The sequence below is a fragment of the Amborella trichopoda genome, chromosome 9 (genome assembly GCF_054954075.1).
Source record: "Amborella trichopoda isolate Santa Cruz 75 chromosome 9, AtrichopodaSantaCruz75HAP2 v2.0, whole genome shotgun sequence".
Taxonomy (NCBI): domain Eukaryota; kingdom Viridiplantae; phylum Streptophyta; class Magnoliopsida; order Amborellales; family Amborellaceae; genus Amborella; species Amborella trichopoda.
Genome location: NC_142344.1, coordinates 31162777 through 31185092, shown reverse-complemented (window position 1 = coordinate 31185092; position 22316 = coordinate 31162777). Strand labels below are relative to the sequence as shown.

The 22316-nt window shown below is 41.5% G+C and overlaps 1 pseudogene; it reads right to left on the bottom strand.

The window, feature by feature from the left end:
- Positions 1-5221: 5221 nt before the first annotated feature.
- LOC110006754 (beta-galactosidase 15-like) lies at positions 5222-9048 on the bottom strand (annotated as a pseudogene).
- Between the last annotated feature and the right edge of the window lie 13268 nt (positions 9049-22316).

The window sequence follows — 22316 nt, the reverse complement described above, 5'->3', positions numbered from 1 at the left end:
ATACACCTATTCTCCAATTCCCTAAGACTTCGTTCACCCTATGCCCTCAGTCTTTCCCAAAGCCTCAATCTTTCATCACTCAAACCAAGCCCGCCAGCCAAAATAAACCCTCTTTACCCAAACCTGTTCCTTAACCCAATATACCGACCAAACTAGTGGTAGGACTGGGAGCACAATGCCTTGATCAATACTAGGTGAAATATGATGTGATAGGGCATCTACGGAAGCTTCTAGCCCTTCTCAGTGTCCACGATGCCCTCATGCTTTTAGAGGATTACCGGATGGCTTTGGTTCAGGCTCTCACTGACCTAGAAATGTACGAGATCGAAGTAGAACCTATCGATGTAGACCCGACAATTCTACAAGGATGTATGCCAATCACCTTTTTAGAGGACGATCAGCAGCTAGGGAAAAAGTTTCACAATCGCCCTCTCTTTGTTGCTAGCGCATTACATACATGCTCCATCACCCGAATCATGTTAGATGGGGGTTCGACAGTCAACCTCATTCCCAAAAGGATCTTGACTCGATTAGGGTTGGTTCGAAGACCTTACCGCGACCTACATCATAGTTCAGGGGTTTAACCCATCAAGAGAGAAATCGGTTGGCACGATGCGCCTTCGTCTTAAGATCAGTGAGCAGAACAATTATGTCTAGTTTCATGTAATCGACACCGACACTTCTTACAATATTCTCCTCGATTGGTCATGGCTCCATGATCAGGGGGTGGTTCCATCAACATTGCACCAATGTTTCAAGTATAGTCAAGACGGGAGATAGCATACGGTTTATGCTAACAAAAGACCATTCCTTGTGGCCGAAAATCACTATGCAGATGCAAAATATTACTTCACAGATCTGGCATCCCCTCAAAAGATGAGAGAAGAAGGTCACGAGTCTACAAGCAAGACTGTGTCCTTGTCTCATGAAGATGTTGAGTATGTTGAGAGGATGTTAGTGAACATGTTCAAGGAAGAAGAAAGGCCGGGCAGAATTTTACCCCTAACTACTCTTCATTCCAACATCCCAACTATCATCCAAGAAACCCCTTCTTCGTTCGAAAAAGAGTCCTTACCCTCTGCCCCCAGTTCTGAGCCACCTTGGCCAGAAAATGAACCAAAAGTCATTCTTGAGATCGAGCAAGCCATGGGGGTAGAATTCCCAGCTCCAAGGAGAAAGTCCTGCATATCCCCATTGCACTCTTGAAAGCCGAAGCAGTGCGTCAACCGCCACGAAAAGTCTTTCAAAATCCTATTGCTATAAGTTTAGAGGATGCTCTTCAAACCGTTGTCTAGCCAAAATTTTTTCTTTTCCCCGATCTCTCAGAGAGAGAAGGGCAACTTCCTTCTGCTCAAGGTCAGGATCCTCTAGCAAACTTGAGAACCGAAGTCCGCAACCTCCAGAGCCAATTGGAGGTCATGCCTATCGCTTCAAAGCATCTCAAAGAGTTCATGCCAAAGACTGAAAGCTATGATGAGCTTGAAGTAAATGTGCCATTAATGGAGGCCGAAGCCCCTTCCGACTGGACTATCTATAGTAATCAGGCTCACCAAATGAACTATGAACTTTTGGGCAATTAGACATTGAAAGGAGAAAAAGCAACGACCCCCGAAGCTATCCAAGTCGTGGCAGCCTGCCATGGGGCAAAACAAGGCTTAGGGTATTAGTCTCTTGGGACAGTGGAAGTATCGAGAGGCATTCAAAAGAATCACATGAAGCGCAGTAAAAGTAAAGAGAGAATGAAATCGTCTAGTAAAATCAATCAAAAAGTGAAGAACTTTATTCATCAGTCAAAAATTTTACCGCAACTAAAGAAGAAAAAAAAAGGGGAAAATGGCATGCTCAGAAATGATTAATCATCCTATTGATCTCAGCGTTGCGTGCTTCAGAAGAAGTCTCAGTGCCTTGAACATGTGCCTTCAGCTCTGCCACTGTTTGAGTTGCTTCTGTCATCACCACAGTTTTCGACTCAATTGTGCCAATGAGTTCGGCCAGCTATCAGGGCCTTCTTCTCAATACAAGCATCTATCTTCTCTCGACTGCGTAAGATCACTCATCACCGTCCATATTTCCTCTCCCTCTCACTCCCCTGTCATGGATGGTGGATGCTCATCGCCATCCATATTTTCTCTCTCTTCTCAATCCTCTGTCATGGACGATGGATGCTCATCACCGTCTATATTTTTCTCTCTCCTCTTATTTCTCTATCATGGACGGCAGATGATCATCACCATCCATGCTTTCTCTCTCCTCTCACTCCTTTATTATGGACGGCGAATGCTTATCGTCGTCCATGTTTTCTCTCTTCTCTTATTTATCTGTCATGGACTGCAGATGCTCATCGCTGTCCATGTTCCCTTTCTCTCTTTTCCTCTCTCCCTTTTCCTTTTCTCCCTTCTTTCTTCTTGTATCGTTCTCCTCTTTTTCACTGCTCCTCTCTTCTTCTTTTCTTCTCGCCCTCTTTCTTTTCTTTTTCTCACATGCACGACATTGGTAGTACTGTGCATGCCTCTCCCTTTCTCTTTCTTCTCTCACTTCTTCTTTTTCTCTCGTTTGACAAAGGGAGGCTAAGTCAAGCACTGCCATGGTAGTCTCATCGTTTAGTAGTATTATTACTGAGCCGGTCTTAGTTACTGTGCCCGCCTTGTTGCCACGATAGGCTAGCCATTGTACCATGCTGGTCAATGATCGTTCTGTCATCTAGTAGTATTACCACTGTGCCGGTCTAGTTACCGTGCCTACCTTGCTACCACGCCAGGTCAATCACTTGCTGGTCTAGCTATTGTGTTAGTTTAGCGACCTACTCAAATTCTTATCTCCGCTTTCCTTTATTCTATGTCTTTCTTCTTATTTCATCTATTCCCTTTCCCTTTTTTTCTTCTTTTGAATGTGCGTGACTATGTGCATTTGCCTAAAGACAAAGAGGGGTCACCTGACCCACTTGTCTTGTAAATTAACCATGTGTGTGTGATTGCATAAACATGAGAGTACAGGCCAAGGGAGGCGATTTCGAACCAGTTGTAGAACTGGAGGGCTTTCTTCGTGATCTAAGAGGGAGCCCACGTGAGCCAGCCTGAGTAAGTCCTGAACCCACCATAAATTCGTCTCTCATCGGTTGGTATACCTACCCTTGCTCTTAAGCAAGGTTCTCGAGAGAGCGATCTCAAAAGCCTCGGTTTCCCCTGAAGCTCGAGACTCGTGCCACCATGTAATCCCAACCTGGAGGGCGAGATCGAGGCACCTAATCACGCATGTGTTTTATTTTTCTTTTTCTCTTCTTCCTCTTGTCTCTCTCCTGTCATGGACGGTGAAACCCATCGCCGTCCATGTTCTCTTTCTCTCTCCCTTTCCTGTCATGGACGTCGTCGTTCATGTTTCTTTTATTTTTCACTCTCCTCTATCATGGATAGCAGAACCCATCGATGTCCATGTTTTCTTTCACTCTCCCTTTCCTGTCATGGACGTCGTCGTTCATGTTTCTTTTATTTTTCACTCTCCTCTATCATGGATAGCAGAACCCATCGCCTTCCATGTTTCTTTTCCTTTTCACTCTCCTCTATCATGGGCGGCAGAACCCCATCATCGTCCATGTTTCTTTTCTTTTTCAATTTCCTCTATTATGGACGGCGAAACTCCATCGTCATCCTTGTTTCCTTTCTTCTTCTTTCTCCTCAGTCATGAGAGGCGAAACCCCATCGCCATCCATGCTCTCTTTTCTTCTTCTCTCTCCTCAGTCATGAACGGTGGGACCTCATCACCGTCCATGCTTTCTTTTCTCTCATTTCTCCTTTGTCATAGATGGTGGAACCCCATCACCGTCCATGTTTCTTATCCCTTTCTCTCTCCTCTGCCATGGACAGCAGAATCCCATTACCGTCCATGTTTTTCTCCCTTTCTCTCTCCTCTGTCATGGACGGCGGAACCCCATCGCCGTCCATGTTTCTTTTTCCTTTGTCCCTACTCTGTCATGGGTGGAGGGACCTCATTGCCGTCCATGTTTATCTTCCTTTATCTCTCTTCTTCCTTCTCTTTTCTTCTTCTCTCTTCTTTTTCTCTCTTCTTCCCTCCGCCTCTCCTTTTCTTTCCTTTCTCTTCTTTCCCACTTCTCTTATTTTCTTCCTTTTTTCTTTCCTCTATCTTTTCCTTTCTTCGATCCTCTTCTTCTTCTCTCTTCTCCTCTCTTCTATTCTCTTCTTCTCTTCTTGTTCTCTCTCTCTTATGTCTTCTCTCTTAATCTCTCATCTTCTTCTCTCTCTTCTCTTCTCTTCTTCTTTCTCCTCTTCTCTCTCTGTCTTTTCGTCTCTCCTATCTCTCCTTCCTTTCTTTCCTCCTTTCTTCTCCTTCTCTCTCTTTTCTGTCCTTTGACCAAGAGACAGGCTAAGTCTAGCACTGCCATGGTAGTCTCATCATTGAGCAGTATTGCCATCGTGCCTGTTTAAGTTACCATGCCCGTCTTGTTGCCACAATAGGCTAGCCATCGTGCCAAGCCTGTCGGTGTTCGTTCTGTCGTTGAGTAGTATTTTCGCTATACCGATCTGAGTTACTGTGTTCATCTTGCTACCACGACAGGTCAATCACTTACTGGTCTAGCCACTTGGTCAAATTCTTCTCTACCCTTTCCTCTATTCTATCTCTTTCTTCTCCTTTCATCACCCCAATCTCTATCCTCTTATTCTTTCCTTCTTCATTTGAATGCGCATGCCTATGTACATTCGCCCAAAGACAAGGTGGGGTCTCTTGACCCACTTGTCTTGTAAATTAACCATGTATGTGTGATCGCAGAAACAAGAGAGTACATGTCAAGAGAGGCAATTTCGAACCAGTTGAAAGAGTAGGGGGCTTTCTGTCGTGATCTAAGAGGGCGCCCACGTGAGTGAACCCGAGTGAGTCATGAACCCAAGTGAGGTGTGTCCTGCGTCACATTAAATTTCTCTCTCATCGGTTGGTATACTTGCCCTTATTTTCTATCAAAGCTCTTGAGAGAGCGGTCTTAAGTCTCAGATGTTTCTTGAATCTTGAGACACGTGCCACAAGGTCATCCTGACTCGGAGGGTGAAATCGAGACACCTCACCACTATGTATAGTGAAAAGTGAGGAAATTACAATTCTAATACATTACCTGGTTGAGTACCACAAGTAGTCAATCTCAACAACGACTGCTTGTTTCTATTCAAGAAGTTGAGCGGATGTAAAGGAAGACTTTCCCAATTTCAGAATCCCCTTATTGAACTTTGGGGCGCCATTGCCTGTTTAGCTGCTCGGGTAGGTTGGATTCTGCATCATTTAGCTTCTTCACCATCAATGCAGCTTGAGTTGTGACCTGTAAATGTAAAAACAATTGCGATTATTTAGGAGAACGAAACAAAACGAAAAGGAAAAAGACCCATTAAAGCTCCAAATAAAATTTCATTAATGATTATCATAATCATTATGATAACCCTACATTTTTCATTACCATCATTACAGGGTTGGGGACTATACTGCAATTTGCACCCAAATCCCTAATTACTTATAAAATGAACAAAAAAGCAAAAACATAAAAAAGAATAGAGTTCAATAAAAATAGAATGCAAGAGGAAAGAGAGAAACATACCTTGGCAGTTTTATATGCAACTTGTTTGCAGTCAGGAAGGATGCTAACAAACCAAGACCGCAAGAAGTATTGGTTTCCTTGGAATGTAACTGTGGCATCACTTGTATTATTTGCATTGCTCAAGAAGCAGCTTGAAGCCCCATCGAAAGTGTTGATGGTTACCTGAGAAATAAAAAAGATAAATAAGAATTGGATTCTACACTAATTAGATGATTTAGTGCAGATGGTTGCTTGAGAAGTAAAAAAGAAAAATAAAAATTGGATTCTACAATGATTAGATGATTTTGTCAAAAAAATTAGATGATTTATGTCCTAGAATATGTAAATTAAATATCTATGTTTCATACGTCAGCACCAAACCCAAAGGACATGTTTGAGACCATCCCGGATGTGAGTTCCTTCTCCATGAATATCAGGATTTCATGAAGCTGCTTCAAATGCCCCCATTTGGGTTGCCTTAAATGCCCTGCAAGGTAAAAATAGTAACAATCATAATCGAGAAACTATATACAGTCGTGTCAACATGATTTTGATAAAGCCATCATGATCTAGTCCTATTGGTGTCTGATACGTCTACTGGCCGAGAATTGTTGCTTAAATTAGTAAATATATTACTTTTCTTTATAAATAAATAATATATTTAGTCAAGAGAAAATATGAAAGGGAAATAAAAATGAAGATTAAATTAAGGTAGAGAGAAAGAGAGAGAGATACATCTATTAAAGATAAACTTAATAACCTTATTGAAAAGAGGAAAATAATTGTAAATGAAGAGAGGAGAGAACAAAATAAATAAATGGAAGCAGAGACATGATGAGAGAGAAAATGTGGGGAAAACGTGGGAGAAAGGGTACAATTAGGATAAAAATACTAACCATCACAATGGAGAAATAAATATAACAAATGACAAGGTATAACAAAATGCTCATTAGAAAAAGACGGCAAGTTCACATTAAAAAGGGTAAAAGTATTAACAATCATAATCGAGAAACAAATATAACTAACAAAGTTTATCAAAATTCTAATTAGAAAAAAATTGCAAGTTCAAATTAAGATATTTTCAAAACAATTCTTTTCAAGTTTCTAGTTCACCATATTCATTGAGGGGTGCATCATAATCATGAGATGTTGCAATGTATGTGCCTCCTGCCGTGCGGCCGAAGTTGGTTCAACTATGATACTGGAAAGAGCATACATGTAATCAATAATGTAATGTACACGGTTACAAGTTTTACATGTATTGATGTGTATATTTTTGGTTTGTATGGGTCAGGGATCAGACCATGTAGTAGTTTTGGAAAGTGCCACCACTTTGGAAGAATCGAGAAAGAATGCATAAAATAAAACAGCAGCATAAAAATCATTCGGTTAGAAATCCAAATAAATTCAAATTATTGTTTGAAATCCAAATAAATTCAAATTGATACAAAAAGAAAAAGAACCAACCAGCCAGTCCAGTTCTCAGTCCACATCATAGGGCTGTTTGGATTGCTTGGCTTAAAGTTGTGGCAATAAAATCCATTGCAGGTGTTGATCTTTTAATAAAAAAAGAAATCACAAACTTCAAATAAGAAAAGAAAACACAAACACTCAGCAAAATCCATAAAGGAAGAGTGTGAATTCAACATACGGAAATATATGAAATCAATTTTTATACCATGGGCTGGGGTGCATTATTTTGCTGGCACACCAACATTAAGAGATTGGCCATCTTTGCGCACCATTGGATGTAACGGTGTCCAGCATGTCCTTAAGGGCCTTGAATATTTCTATATTCATTCTCGATCTATAGAAGAGGATATTCAATCTCAATATTTCAATAGCATAGGCACTAACATGAGAGAGGGTGGGGTGAGAAGATACAAACCTGAGTGAGGATAATAGGTCCCCCTTGGCCAGAAAGGAGCCTCTCTGCTTTAACCATATCGACAATCTTGGTGGTGAAATTTTGCATCTCATTCTGAATGACATTGAAACCAGAAGAATTAAAGAACCGAAATGGTTATGGTTTTACTTTCCATGGAAACCAAATTATATTCACCATCAAATTAAGAAAAAAAGAAAGAGGGAAGAGAATCTTGTAAATGTCATTGTCCGTCCTCAGTTGAATCCCTGAGACCTTGTGAAGCCAAACAGGGAAGCCCTGAAAGAATACAACATAACAACAAAAATATCAATAAATATTTGTTTTGGGTTTATATACATAAATTCATAAAGAGTTACATCGAAAACCAGTAAAAGAAAGAGGTACATGCGGAGAACAACATAGAGCCCTACATCATGTACAATTTTGAAGAACTTGATGAGGTCGAGCCTGGCGGTGAAATCATACAAGACAAAAACCAGATGAAAATGACTTCACATGAAAGGGAGGGGGTGAGAGCTTGAAATGAAGCTGTTCAAGAAAAAACCAATAAAAATGGAGTCATATAAATGGGAACTGAGTGAGAGAGCTCAGCACCTCATGAGCTCTGGGCTCGTGGGCATTCCAGAAGGCATAAATCTTGATCGTATTGAGACCATCCTCCTTGGATTTTCTAATCAAATCAGGCCACATCTGGAAACTTACCAAGAAACAAACTCCATTAGGAATCGAACTTTTTCTTTGTCCGTCAACACATTATCTAACTAACTTAATAAAGGGAGAGAGAGAGAGAGAGAGAGAGAGAGAGAGAGAGAGAGAGAACAAGAATAATCATAAATAAAGGCTGAACAACTGAATCAAAGAAAAAACTAAAAAATCCAAAAATAAAAACAACATTTCATTTTAGGAATAGGAGCAAGCATAACTCCAAAATAAAATCTGAAAATTTCTCTATCTAAAAAGAAAGCCAATGGCTAGAAATTGGAAATACACCCATTATTCTTAAAGTAATTTACACCAATAATAACCAGAAGAAGCTACAAAGTAATATCCAAAATCCAACATTTGGGTTAGAACCAATAGGAATTAGAATCACCCATATTATGAAGTATGACGTAGTGAATTTAAAAAATCTACAAAGTAATATACAAAATCCAACATTAGGAATAGGAGCAAGCATAACTTGAAAATAAAATCTGAAAATTTCTCTATCCAAAAAGAAAGCCAACGGCTAGAAATTTGAAATTGAGCCATTGTTCTCAAAGTAACTTCAACAAGTCGAGCATTTTCAAGTCTTTTGAGCGTATCCAAGATATTGCTCAAAATTTCTTCGAAGTGAGCCTTCAGATTTTCAGGTTCTTCATCCTCTTGGCTTACTACCATTACGCCAGCTTGTTCGTCAGAGATGAGTAGTTCTATAGTAGGAGTGATCCTGGTTCTCTTTAAACCATGATCTGGCAGTCCAAGTAACAAGAGCTCAACTTGCCTTGATTGAATTTGGGAATTCCTTGCAGATCAGGTGAGTGCTGGCTCTTAATGGTATTGGGGCCACATTGCTAATGGGCTTCAAGCTTGAAGGCCTTGCGGCCATCGCTCAATTCAGATGGGCTCGAGATGTCCTTGGGGCCATATTTTCCTTGATGGCATGTGACGGCCTTGGGGCCGCAAATCAGATGAACTAGGTTCATCTTCTTGCATCTCTATGACGTAGCAGTGAATAATGCCTGTCGTCTCAGGTTCTTCCATGGTTTGCAACGGATAGAACGAATTTTTCTTGCGTAGGTCTTCTGAGGTTGAATACTCTACTTTCCTCCTTCGAAGTGGCACTTTCATCCCCTTCATTTGTTTGATGCGTAGGTTCCAATAAATTTTCTCCCAGAATTGGATCCAGCTTTGACATCCTTCTCGACTAGCTCGTCCCACAAAGATGAGAGCACAGTTGATCAACTCGGACAATGTATAATGTCCGGGGAGAAGGGAACTCGAAGTTGACTTTGGAAGTTTGGGTTTGCTTGGAGAAGGGGCATATTTCTTGGTCATTTTGAGGGGCATCATCTTGCCCTAAGTCCAACCTTGAGGGCTAACTTGTGCATACGAAAAAGAGGGAGTGGATAGGTTGGTGCTCGAAGGGAACTTCTTCGAGTACCATATAGTCAAGGGCTTCGGGTTAGGTGGTTGGGGCCTGGTCTTTGCCTCGGGTCATCGCGCGGGCTGGTGTGGTGTGCTCGCGTGGGGTGGAAGACCCTCTCTCAAACAACCACGGGGATCAGCGCGTGCTGGGCACCTATGGGTGAGCGTGTGCGAGGGCTCTCCTGTGCGTGGATAGGAACCAACAAGCGCTTTCCAGTAGAGGAAGATGACTTTGATTGGGCTCGAGTTGCTAAAGCGTTAGCAACTGTTAAGAATCTAGCTGCCTGGGCTAACGTCTTTCTCTGCTGCCTCTGTTTCATCCTTCTTATGTTGATTCCTTCAAATTCTCAATCAAGGGCATCAAAGTCTTAGCATTGCAAGGCTGTATCTGTAGGAGACTCCGAAGTGTAGGAGGGAGAAGAAGAAGAAGAAGAGTTATCAAGTGAGGGGGATTTAAGGTCATTCTCCTCGTTGGACCTATCTGGTAAGCTTTTTATGTCATCACCAGGAATGGACGTGTGCAGAGAGTCTTTTAGGTATTTCCCTTTCTTAGACCATTGGGGAGTGCCTTTAATGTCATCACCCTCATTGGACATGCCTTGAGTGAGGGATGACCCGGTGGGGTCCTCTTGATGAAGTGAAGGAGGAAGGATGATTACGTCAGGGATGAAATCTTGTAAAGTCAACAAGGGAGGAAGAGACTTGAGGAACTCTTGCTCAACCGGCGGTTGAGGAGGCTTGTTCCTTTTGCGAGCCCTTCTTGGGGCCCATCTCCTCTTGGGTGCATTTGGAGGTGCTTAATTCATCTCACTAGGTTTGTGAACAGCCCTAGCCTGACATATAGCCTCTCCTTTTAATGACTTTAGTCTTCTTTGGCTGTGGTAGACTATCCATGGTTGGGAATTTGAGGGTTTAGCAGTATCCAAATTATCGTTAACTAGTTATTGCATTGGGAGGCCCTCTTGCACAGTTGGAGTGGTGATTTGAGGGTCCCCTTTCTGGAAGGTAGTAGGATTGATGGCACTCCTGTATTTTTGTTGCGATTATCTCATGAAAGCTGGAGAATTCGCTCAGATCATGACCCCATATCTAGTGGTATGAGCGCCACTGGTTTTTGGTTCCCTTAGTAAGGTGCTTGGGTTGATCCCTAAGGGAAGGGAAGGGAACCTGATCAATGTAAGAAGGGTACGGCTTGTGGAAAAGTGTCGCACCCTGTATGCCTGGGATCTGCATGTTCTTCAGGTTGTGAGTTACCATAACATCAATATCTGCCTGAGAGAAGGGGTGAGGGATAGAGTTGTCTTGTGAAGCAGGAGGAGGAGGCTGCTTGAGAGGCACATCTTTTGAATGATGGGAATTGACCTCATGGTTAGCCTAGTGTCGAGCGACCTCCATACTACCGATCTTCTCCATCATTTCTTGAACCATCTATTCAAACCTTTCCATACGAGCCTCCTAAGGGTTGGTAGGTTCCTTTATAATCATGATGCTGACTATCGCTCTAGGGAGGTCAGGCTCAGATGCAATCGGAGGCTTTCGTGCTTGGCGAGGTGTGCACAAAAAATTAGTTAGTAGGGGATCAACATGACCTGACTCTTGTATGTTGAGTGGATAAGGATTGGTTCTTGACGGTCTTCGGACCGCGGCTACTGGGTGGCCGGGTCATATTCAAGGACATTACAGGATTCTCATTCCTCGAGTTTAAGCTTTGTCTTCCGAAGAGGGTAAAAGGGATTCTGGTGAAGAAGGTTGTCAGAGCTAGGTGTCTCGACTGTCTTGACTGCTTCTCTAGTCAGAATTCGCAGACCCCTGCTTTGAGACTTTGATGGATCTCATGCCAAAACTGTGAACGAAACTGCGACTGGTCAGCTCTTCTCACGTAAGAGAGAGCTGTCTCCATCTGGTGCAGCAAAGGATGAGTGTCAGGGACTAAAGTCAACCTGGGTTGAGGGAGAAGAAAGACTGGGTCTCTCATAAGGTCTTTACCTTGAACTCTCTTATGGGCTCCAGGGGCATGATCGAGATAACACAACTGGTTCAAGATGGTACTCTTGGGGAAGGTCTTCGAGTACCAAGGTTTGAGGTGCTCGCTCGAAATAGATGGGGCAGGTGGTGGAATGATCGACTCACGATGACACCTGAGTCGAGAGAGGGGAACAGTAGTTTGGGGATGCGCACGTGTGCACCTCTTGAAGAAGGATCACGGGTGACTTTGGGGTTAGCCCGGGCTCGAGCAAATTGACTGGACTTAGGAGGCCGAGAATCGCTAGCCGATGTTTGTAAGGAAATAGGTGGAAGCCTGCCCCTTATAGGGTGTGCTAGTGTGTGATGAGTAGGAGGACGAGGAGGTCATCCCCTGTGAACTCAGGTTGGCACAGAGATGGCTTGCCCCAAGTGGTGGGATGCATATGCATAACATGTATAGGGCCTAGCCCAAGGAGGTCAGGTCCTGAACCCTGGCTCGAGGTAATACATGAGTTGCCCCAAGGTGTGGCTCGAGTGGGAGGCCCACGGGCCTTAGGGTGTGTGCTAGAGGTGGAGGCCTCAGGGTTTCCACCTCGATGTGTCGAGCCTCTAGGGATAGAGACTCATGGTGGTGCGGAAGTGTGGGGGTAAACTTACGGTGACCCACAGAAGCAACGACAACTTGTTTGCCTATTGCAGCAAGGGATTGGCCAGGCTTCCGGCGTACCTCAGAAATACGACCGACAAGTGACTTTCCAGTGACAGGGTGCATGTTGTGAGTGGTGGCGTGTGTGCCACCTATGCAGGGTGCCTTGGCTGAGGTTCCACCAAAGCGAGGAGATGGGGAGTGAGGGACTTTTAAGTCCCACCTCACCCTTATCTAGGTCTTTGCTTAGAAGAAAGGCTGGGAATGAAGTTCAAGGAACTTGTTCCATGGGGACACTCACGATTGCGGGCATAAGGAAGTCCCTGATTCAGATGAATGGGTTAAAGAACATGGAATCCATAAGCATGCAATACAAAAAATAAAAGGAGAAACTAGCCAAACAAGTGCGATCCAACTAAGGGGTAGTAAGTCCCCAGTGGAGTCACCAAGATGGTTAGGAGGCTCGATCTTACCCTCCAGATCTAGATGACCTGGTGACACATATCTCGGGTTTCAAGAGAACCCGAAACTTGAGATCGCTCTCTCTGGAATCTTGCTTAAGAACAAGGGCAGGTAGACTAACCGATGAGAGAGGAATTTAAGGTAGGTTCGGGACTTACTTCGGCTGGCTCACGTGGGTGCCCTCTTAGATCACGAAGAAAGCCCCCTAGTTGTAAAATTGGTTCGGAATCGCCTCCCTTGGCATGCATTCTCCTGTTTCTACAATCATGCATATATGACAAATGTTATATGACAAGTTGGTCAAGGGACCCCACCTTGCCTTTGGGGAATGTACACGAGAGTGCACATTCAAAAAGAGGAAGAGAAGAAATTGAGAGAAGAAAGATTGGGGTAAAAGAATTTGAACAGATGGCAAGACTTACACAGTGACGAACTAGTAAGTAATTGACCAGGCGTGGCAGTAAAACGGGCTCGATAACTCAGACTGGCTCAACAGAATTACTCCTAGACGACAATACCAAAACCGACTAGCTAGACACAATGGCTAGTCTATCGTGGAAGTAAATCAGCCACAGTAACTCTAACCGGCACAACGACATTACGACTAAACGACCGGACTACCATGGAAGGCTAGTCTCAACCCCTCTTGATCAAACTAAAGAATAAAAGAAATAATAGAGGTCAGAAAGAGAGGAGGAAGAAGAAGGATGAGAGAAGAAGAAGAGGATAAAAAGAAGAGGAGAAACGGAAGGAAAGGAGAAGAAGAGTGTGAGAGAGGATAGAGGAAAAAGAAAAGATAAAGAAAGACAAATGACAATGAGAGAAGGAGAGAGAAAATTTAGACGACATTGTGTCCCTGACAGTTGTGACTAGTGTAGACACGCCATTTAAAATCTGGCACATTTTGTGGTTTCCTGAACCCTTAGGATCACACTTAACCTAATAAACCAAATTTTTTTGGATAAGTACGTGTAGGTTATGTGAGTATATTCTCGCCAGCGGATTTTGACCCCTAAAAAACCCTTTTTTCATGGTCATTTGAAAAAGAAGAGAGAGACCAAACCCTAAGAGAGAGTAGATAGAGATAAAAAATCTGAAAGACCAGAACCTTAGGGAAGAGAATAGATAGAGATCAGAGAGAAAAAACTAAAGAGAGTTACAGGAGAGAAGAGAAAACCCTAGAAACTGCTTCAGGAACCCGCGCATCCTGAGAGAAAACCTAAGTCTGAGAAAACCTAGACTTAGGGCACAACCACTCTAGATCTACCCTTAGGGCACAACCACCCTTCTCCAACCAGAGACTTTCTGGTGGACATCTGACTTAGAGAGACAAAGGACGACCGGTTCTGATACGGGTGAGCCCCAGAAGGCACGAGAGTCCCGAGCCATCTGGTCCTGTTTGATATCATTTCTTACTCTTTGATTATTTATTTTTTCATTTTATTTCAGTTTAATTAGATTAGATTAGTTTTTATTACTTTTAATTTTGTGTTTCATATTTGGATCATTGCTGGCGCTGCCACCGATATGAGAACAGATCCGCTCATTTCTCGACAGATCTGGCCTCAGATCAGAATTCGATTTTCCTCACATTCTCTATCATCTTCTTTTAAAATCAGTTTGTGGTGTTCAGATCTGAGGGATCTTCCTCTGAAGATCTCTCTGATTTTGCATTATAAACAATTTGCCGCCCACCATGGGGCATTTCGAGCTAAATCCGTGAACGAAAAAATAAAATAAAAAAATAAAAATAAAAGCAGCCCCCGATCTCATTTTTAAGGTCTTTTTTTTTAAAAAAATAAAAAATTCAGAAGAAACAAAAAAATAATAATATATTTTCATAGGAAAATCTTGTTTTTGTTACCTTTTTCCCTTGGTATTTCTTTTTATTTTATTTATTTATTATTATTTTGTTTGTAAGTAGAATAAAGGAAAGAAAAATGATCACTCATTGGACTTTTGTGATAAGAGCATGTTTATGTTTTTGTGTCTGTTTCTTTTCTAGTTCTAAAAGGTTGTTTTGGGTTTGTGCTTATCTCTATTAAAAAAGGCTACTCAACTTCCTATTTTCTTCTCTCTCCACCTACTCGAACTTGTTAAGGGCTTAGATCCGTTCCAAATAATTTTCTTGTATTTCAGGGAACTTGCGTGTCTTTGCTTACGGCTATAAATTTTCAGATCTCAATGTTTTCTATTTTATTTTCATCTCCTTGAACTTTTGTGAGTTGTAGACGGACAGAAAGAGAGAGAAGGGCATACATTTTTTTTTTTGGGATTCTAACTTTAGTTTCCTTATTTTATTTAGTTTGTTGTGTGTTCTTTTCTTTCCTCATAAACTTTCATTGTTGTTTATTCATTTTTCTTTATTTTATTAAAAGAGGTAGAGTTTTTTATTAGGAGGTAGAGCTTTCTTTTCGGAGTTATTCTATAGTAAACATTTTGGGTTAATTGGTAGCAGTCTCTGCTGGCATTCACGTTCAAAACATTCTTTGATCTCTTCTTCCTTAATCTTTTTTGATATTCATGGAATAATTTTGTCTTCTTTGGTATTCATGGGATAGTTTTTCATATAAATAATACGTGACTTTAAGTTAAGTGGGATGAGGTGTGTGAGTTGTTCAGAGGATTTTGAGGAATAGATAGAAACTATTCCTTTGAGAGGAGATTTACTTAGATAGCAACAAATCCCTTCAGAGAAAATATATGGAAGATTTAGATAGAGATGGATAGGGAAGGGAGATCGAGAGAAAATAGTAAAGGGAGATTGAGAGAAAATAGGAAAAAGAAATAGGGAAAGGAGATTGAGAGAAAATAGCAAGAAAAGATTATGAGAGAGAGAGAGAGAGAGAGAGAGAGAGAGAGAGAGAGTTTCAGGGTGTGGGAGAGAGAAATTTTTTTTTTTTTTTTTTGTAAAAAGCAATTAGTCTTTCAAAAAAAGAAAATTTCTTTTAAGGCCACCTTGCGTTTTAAAACAAATAAAAAAAAATAAAATAAGGCCTTTCTCATTTTTGAAAAAAAAGAAAAAGAAAAACTCCTTTGCAATAAAAAAAAAACAAAACTTCATAAGGTCTCTTTGTTTCAAAAAAAAGAAAAAGAAAAAAAAAAAGATCATTTTTGTGAAAATTTGTTGTCTTTTTTAAGGTCATTCTATTTAAAAAAAAAAAACGAAAAGAGTGGGTGTTTGAGGCCATCTTTCTTATCCACTAACAAAAAAATAAAAAAAAGATATCTTTCGCTTCTTAAAAAAAAAAAAAAAAAACCACTTTCCTTAAAAAAAGAATATCAGCAAATGTTTTAGGCATCTTTGTCTAAAAAATAAAAAATAAAATAAAAGATATCCCTTGAAGGCAATCTTGCTTTGAAAAAAAAAATTTATTTTTTGAGACATTTCTCATTTTTGGAAAAGAAAAATTTGCTTTACAAAAAAGAAAAAAAAAATAACTCTTCTACAAAAGTTTCTTTTTGTATGTCATTTCGTTTTCACAAAACAAAAAAAAGAAAAAAGAGAGAGAGAATCTTCACTTTAAAAAAAAAATTGTCCAAAAAAAAATATTATTCATTTCTTTGCTTCGAATTCAGCATTTGCCGCTTCTTTCTCTCCTCATTAAACAAGAAAGGGGTTAAAAAAAAAAAATTTCTAGGGTCACCTGCACTCTCTCTCTAATTGTGCCTTGATTGAGGCACCCTCAACTAGAGGCGCACTCAACTAGGCACAGCTTGTGCCTAGTTCTACATTCGTTTACTGTATACCTTCTTAGGGGTTGCTTACTGCTAGATCTGAACTGTTCTTTTGGTCAGTCAAGAACCCAACCCGAAGCACACCTCACTTGGCATGATTTGTGTCAAGTGCTCATATTTTTCTTGCATTGTGTGTCTGCTTGCTTGCTACTTTATTTTTGGTTACGTACTTCTTTGCACACTCTTGCGCACACCGGAATAGGAATGCCAGGGAAACCAACAAACAAATATTTCGAAAACCCTCAAAATCCACGTTAACGACATAAGGGGAACCTAGCTTTGAGAGTCGAGGCAGTTGGGATTCGCGTAACTTTAACTGTGAGCGCCCCTATGTAATCCTTTGCCTCAAGGCAACTTCGTGTATAGTAGGACCTGGTGAACATCCTATAATAGGTGGCCATGACCTATGTGGGGTCCTATATCAACCTAGCTGCATTTTAATAGTTAGGAATCCACTCTCAAGCCAAGCCTACTTATAATCTAGGTCAAATGTTTTCGTGTGCTGTGCTAGCTTATTTTTGTTGGTTAATCTTAGATCTCAGTCTGGACCCGCTTTGGGTCCGAGCTGAACCCTCTGGGCCCAAGTTCAGGCATATACCCAGCTTAGCCTAGGTTCGAACCAGGTTTCACCTTGGTCCGACCTTGGGCCCCCTCTGGATCCGAGCTAAGGGCACGTTCCTAGTTCATCTTTGATCCAGTACGGGTCCATACCTTATCTGATCATCAAAACTCTCTGGGCCCAAGTTCAGGCTTATACTCATCCTAGCCCAAGTCCGAACCAGATTCACCATGCTCCCTCATGAATGCTTCCTCACAAATGCTCCCTCACAAATCATTCATAGCACTCGTGTCAGTGAGCCGACTCTCTGCCCACATGGAACAAAACTTAGCCGTCCAAGTTGCCTTCAAGGCCACCATTTAGAAGTCAAGAGCTAATAGGTTGATAAGGTTCCTAACACCTTGAATAGTGGTCGGGACCAATCCTCCAAGACATAAGGGTTAACCTCAAATCCAGTCGGTACAACAAGAATAAGGCCCTGGCCCAAATCTCTGAGTCACCCGCTATCAGCCGTGTGAACCCCGATGGTCAATTAGCAGCCCAACATTTCAGGCTTGGTAATCAGCCAGTTAGTGTGTGAGTCGGTTGACATACAACTCCGGAAAGTCTACCCAAGCAACCCATTACCAGTAAAGATTAAGGTTCTGACCTAACTCGATATAAAGACAATCTTAAGGTGCATGCTTACTTTCAAGATCTGCTCAATACAGGATACACCATCCAGCGCACTCAATCTAGGAAAGTCAGGTTAGAAGCTCAAGCCATAGGCCAAGCCCAACATTTTGGCTCAAACCAAGGTAATCCTAGGGCGGTTAGCCTGCCAATCCAACCCACTACGGGCTAGGGGTCTACTTCTAATCATCACTCGAGCCCAAGACTACCTAAAGGGCAGACTCCCTATAGCAATAGTTATGGCATTCCTTCACTCTTTCGGTCCAATGCTGGGGTAACAGAGTACCGTAACCCTAGGGATAGATCATTCAATCAAGGTCAGGGTTAGGTAGACCTAGCTGCCCAAGGTCAAAGGTCTAGTCATCATAGCAACTTGAATCGTCCATCCCAGTTAAGTGGTGATTCTATCCTGCAGGCCTCCTTGCATGGCCAAGTTGTGCAACCTCAGAGTAATGGGCCTACACTGACCCAATTCAACTCGGGTGAGTCTACAAGCCGACAACTGGCATATCAAGTTCAACACATTCCTCAAGCTCACTCCTTGAAGCAACCCGCTACATGGTCCCAACTGCTAGTTCATACGAGTCACATACCACAAAATCAGGTTCAACAAACCATACAATCGAGCTAACTCACAGTTACAACGATGACTCAATTCACTAATATAAAACACCTCTAAGACTCTTTAGAAAAAATGAGAATATGGGATTTCTCAACTCCTAAAGCTTATGTACAAGAAGTTCTAAGACACCTAGAAGATCTACCAAGGGGGTTTGTGATACCACAGTTCAGAAACCGATTTTCAGGGAATGGAGATCCTGAGGCACACATCAACACTTACTTATTGATTATCCACACACCGCGAGATTGACCCAACCAATTTAAGGTCATGTTCTCACATAGCTTATTAGAAGAACCCTTGATGTGGCACCGAAGATTCATGAACGATAACCTTCAAGCAACTCCTGATGAAAATGTTCAGACAATATTCCTCCCACTATAGTGGAGGAAGGCTAAGACCCATCACCCTTGGTGAGTTAACTTCCATCAAACACAAATGGGGGGAATCTCCTTCCCTGTTTATAACCAGATTCAGAGAGGTCGATTTGGGAAGCTGCGAGGGTAAGCTTGGCATTAGAGAACATGACTCCAGAATATGTCACATTCTTCAGTATGGCTCTTGCTCATTTGATGTTATTCTTGAAAGAGTGTCGCGGTATGAGAGAGCCAAGGAATATAAAGTCACAGTCGAAAAACCTTCTCAAGAAAGAGAGGTAAACATGATCAAGAAAAATAATCCTTCTCCAAATCATTCACAAGAAAATACCAAAATTCATTCTATCACATAGAGAATACAGACTTCCACACCAAGGGAAATCACTCCCATTTGATGAGCCTATGACTAATGTCATGAAGAAATTACTTAAGGAAAGGCTCATAGAATTGCCGACAGCAGCCAAGATTCCTCCTTTCCATAGAGGCGATACATCTCGATGGTGCGATTGACATCAAAACTATGCCCATAGCACTGAAGAATGTCGAGCTTTCAGACATTGAGTTGAAGATCTCATCGATAATGGCATGATAAGTGTCGTAAAGGAAGATATTGACAGCAAAGAAGAATCAAAAAGTCTAGATGTCCCGATAAAGAATATTGATGTCAACTTGATTAACTCAGGAGAATCACAAGTTGTGCCCAAACCCGAAGAACATCCACAAAGGCCTTGGAGCATAAGAAGAAATCAACTGGAAAGTCCAGCAGTTGAAGAGCAAAACGAGTATAACCTCACCCATGAGTTAATGACTAAGGACACTCAAGATCAAAGCAGCGAGAATGATCTTATCTCCAAGCCCATAATTGAAAAAAGGAGAAAAGGCAGGGGTATCTCACATGGAATTCCACTCCAAGATACACTCTCAAAAGTTGCATAAGAAATCCCCGTCATCAAGAGTCACACTAAGGCATATGAACCCTTCAACCCGTACTTTCAAGTTAAGACAATAAATGGTTCATATGTGTGTGGTAACGAATCAAACTCGCAAGAGTAATATGAACTTGAGAATAAGCTCAACAAAGGTTTTGAAGCTATGGATTCCCAAGCCCATGACGACAAGAAAAATTTTAATTCTGGGACAATAACTTGTGAGGGGGAAACGAGAAAGTGCTAAAAGGAAGCCCTTTACCTCAAAACCATGACGATCCACCTAAATGAGATCAATATGATGAGGACGACATGTTGAAAATTGACGCGGTCCAGATCAACTAGAAGGGAACACCTTCCAAACAAACAACACCCCAAAGTCTCCTATTGCACTTTCAAATAAGGGGTCAACACCTCAAATATCAAAAGAGATCGAACCCATGGAAATTCTAAGGGTCCCACCTGGGCCATCTTCACCATACTTCTTCACCAACCCACCTATATGGGATGAGGAGCCAAGCTTAGAAGATTTAACCAAGTCACATCTCGAGGTGAACTTAGTTATAGATGATGGCAAAGCAAAGAGCCCAGCTTTGACTATTCCCAAAGATTCGGCATCTTCACTAGAGTTGATAGAGCTCAAACCTTTAAAAATTTTAAGGTTTTTAAGATTCGGTATCTTCACAAGAGTTCTTGAATGATCCGCGAATCTTGGATCAAGAATTGGATATTGAAAATCTGACCATGTTACCTACTCAAGAGGTAGTCTCTCTAAAATTCATTCATGACATAAGCACAACTCTGATAACCGGAGCACCACCATATCAAGAGAATTCATCCTGTGAAGAACAAGTCTACAACAAAACAGAAAGGCCTGCAGGGGCAACCCCATCAAAATATTCAACAGGGGCAAACTCCTCTCATGAAGAGGATACAATAGGGGCAACTAATGAGATTGAACCCTTGATTATTGATTCTCAACACTTCATAAGGCCACTTAATACAACAAGGGCAACTAATGAGATTGAACCCTTCTTTGTTGACTTCCAACATGTTGTAAGGCCAACTAGTACCAACTTAACCACTCCTCTTGTGCAAGAGTCTCACCTAAGCTCGAGCACTGAGAAGGAGTCTATTACGGAGTTAACCCCCGACAAGCAATTCAAAATTTGAAATGAAAAAGATTACCGAAATGGAGTTAGGTGATCACTCACCCCTTGCAAATAACCAAATGAGGCATTCATACCTCACACTTCAAAAGGCATTAACGCCTAATGTGTAAGATGAAGTACTCCATTAACAGGAAAACCCTGATGAACCTATCCATCCATACAGAAGGCTAAGGGATTTGGAAACTGAGAGTGATTTTTAATCCCAAAATCAAGGTTCAAGTGGAGCAGTTTAAAGGAAAAGTTCAACAAAAATTCAACAACCATTGTCAAAGAGATTTTGGATGTTAACCTGGGTCAAGGGAAATCAGAGGAAGACCGATATTAGAACCTCCCTGCCACTTGAAGGAGGGAAAGATGATCAAATTCTTACATTATCTTAAAGAAAATTGCTAAAAAAAACAAGGAAAAAAAAAGGGGCACCTTTGATTCTTCCTCCTCCTCCTCCTCTTCCTTTGTCATTGTTCTCTTCTTCAAAATAAAATAAAAAAAATCCGTTGGGATGAAAATCCAAAAGGAACCCCAAGCATTGGAAAAAAGGCTATCGGGTTAAAAACCTGAAAGAGACCTTGGAGCGATGAAAATAAAAAAATAAACAAATCCGTTGGGCTAAAAATCCGAAAGGAATCCCAAGCATTGGAAAAAAGGCTACCACGCTGAACACCCAAAAGGGACCCTAGGGCGACCAAAAAAGAAGAAGTTCTCTTCTTCCTTCTAATCTCCAAAGTCTTTTCTCTCTAAACACCTTCTTTTCCGCCCTTGAGTCAAAGCAATGTTAAAAGAAAAATCAATAAGCATTAGCCTGATGGAACATTATTAAGGATCTAGATCGTGTGAAACTTTGAAAGGTGGGTGGTGGAGGAACGAAATCGGAAATCCAAAGATATCCTGAACACTTGGGGGCAGTATCCTGTATTTTCAAGACTTTGTTTCGCTCGAAACTCCAGAGAACTCTCCTTGAATTGCAATACAAGAGTTGAGGATGGAAGATAAATAAATACTTGATGATTCCTCATCCCGAAGATTTAAGCAAGGACCCGATTTGTTCACATAGGGTCGGCCAAAGCGGTCACAAGTGGTTAAACTGTAAGGCCTACCTTAAAAGAAAAACCACCCCCCAACAGGCGCAGCAAAAAAACATAATAAAAACTCAATGACAGTATGAGTATAACTGCCGACTACACCGTCCATCGCTACATGACATTAAACTGCTTAGAGGGCCCTATGGTTACAGGAGTTTAAATTGCTAACCGACCTTGTTTTTCGAAATATCTTCCCCTTTTCAAACTTTTCGCTATATGTCTTGTGTTTTCAAAAACTTTAATTTCTTTGTTAAAATCGAAACCTGTCCCTGCTCCGGGTTCTATTTCAAATGTCCCCCTATTTTCAAAATTTCTAAAATGTCTTTTAAAATGAAGGAGTTTGGACACCCGTGTATGATGATTACCGCGTTTGTCATGATTGTCGCGTTGCTGCCTCGTCCCTCACTTCGGATTCATCCAGATAAGTCTATAGAAAACTTTTCCTATAGACAGCCTTAGGAAACCCTAAGGAGATCAAAGAAGATGCAAGGTTAAAACTTTTCGAACTGTGAAA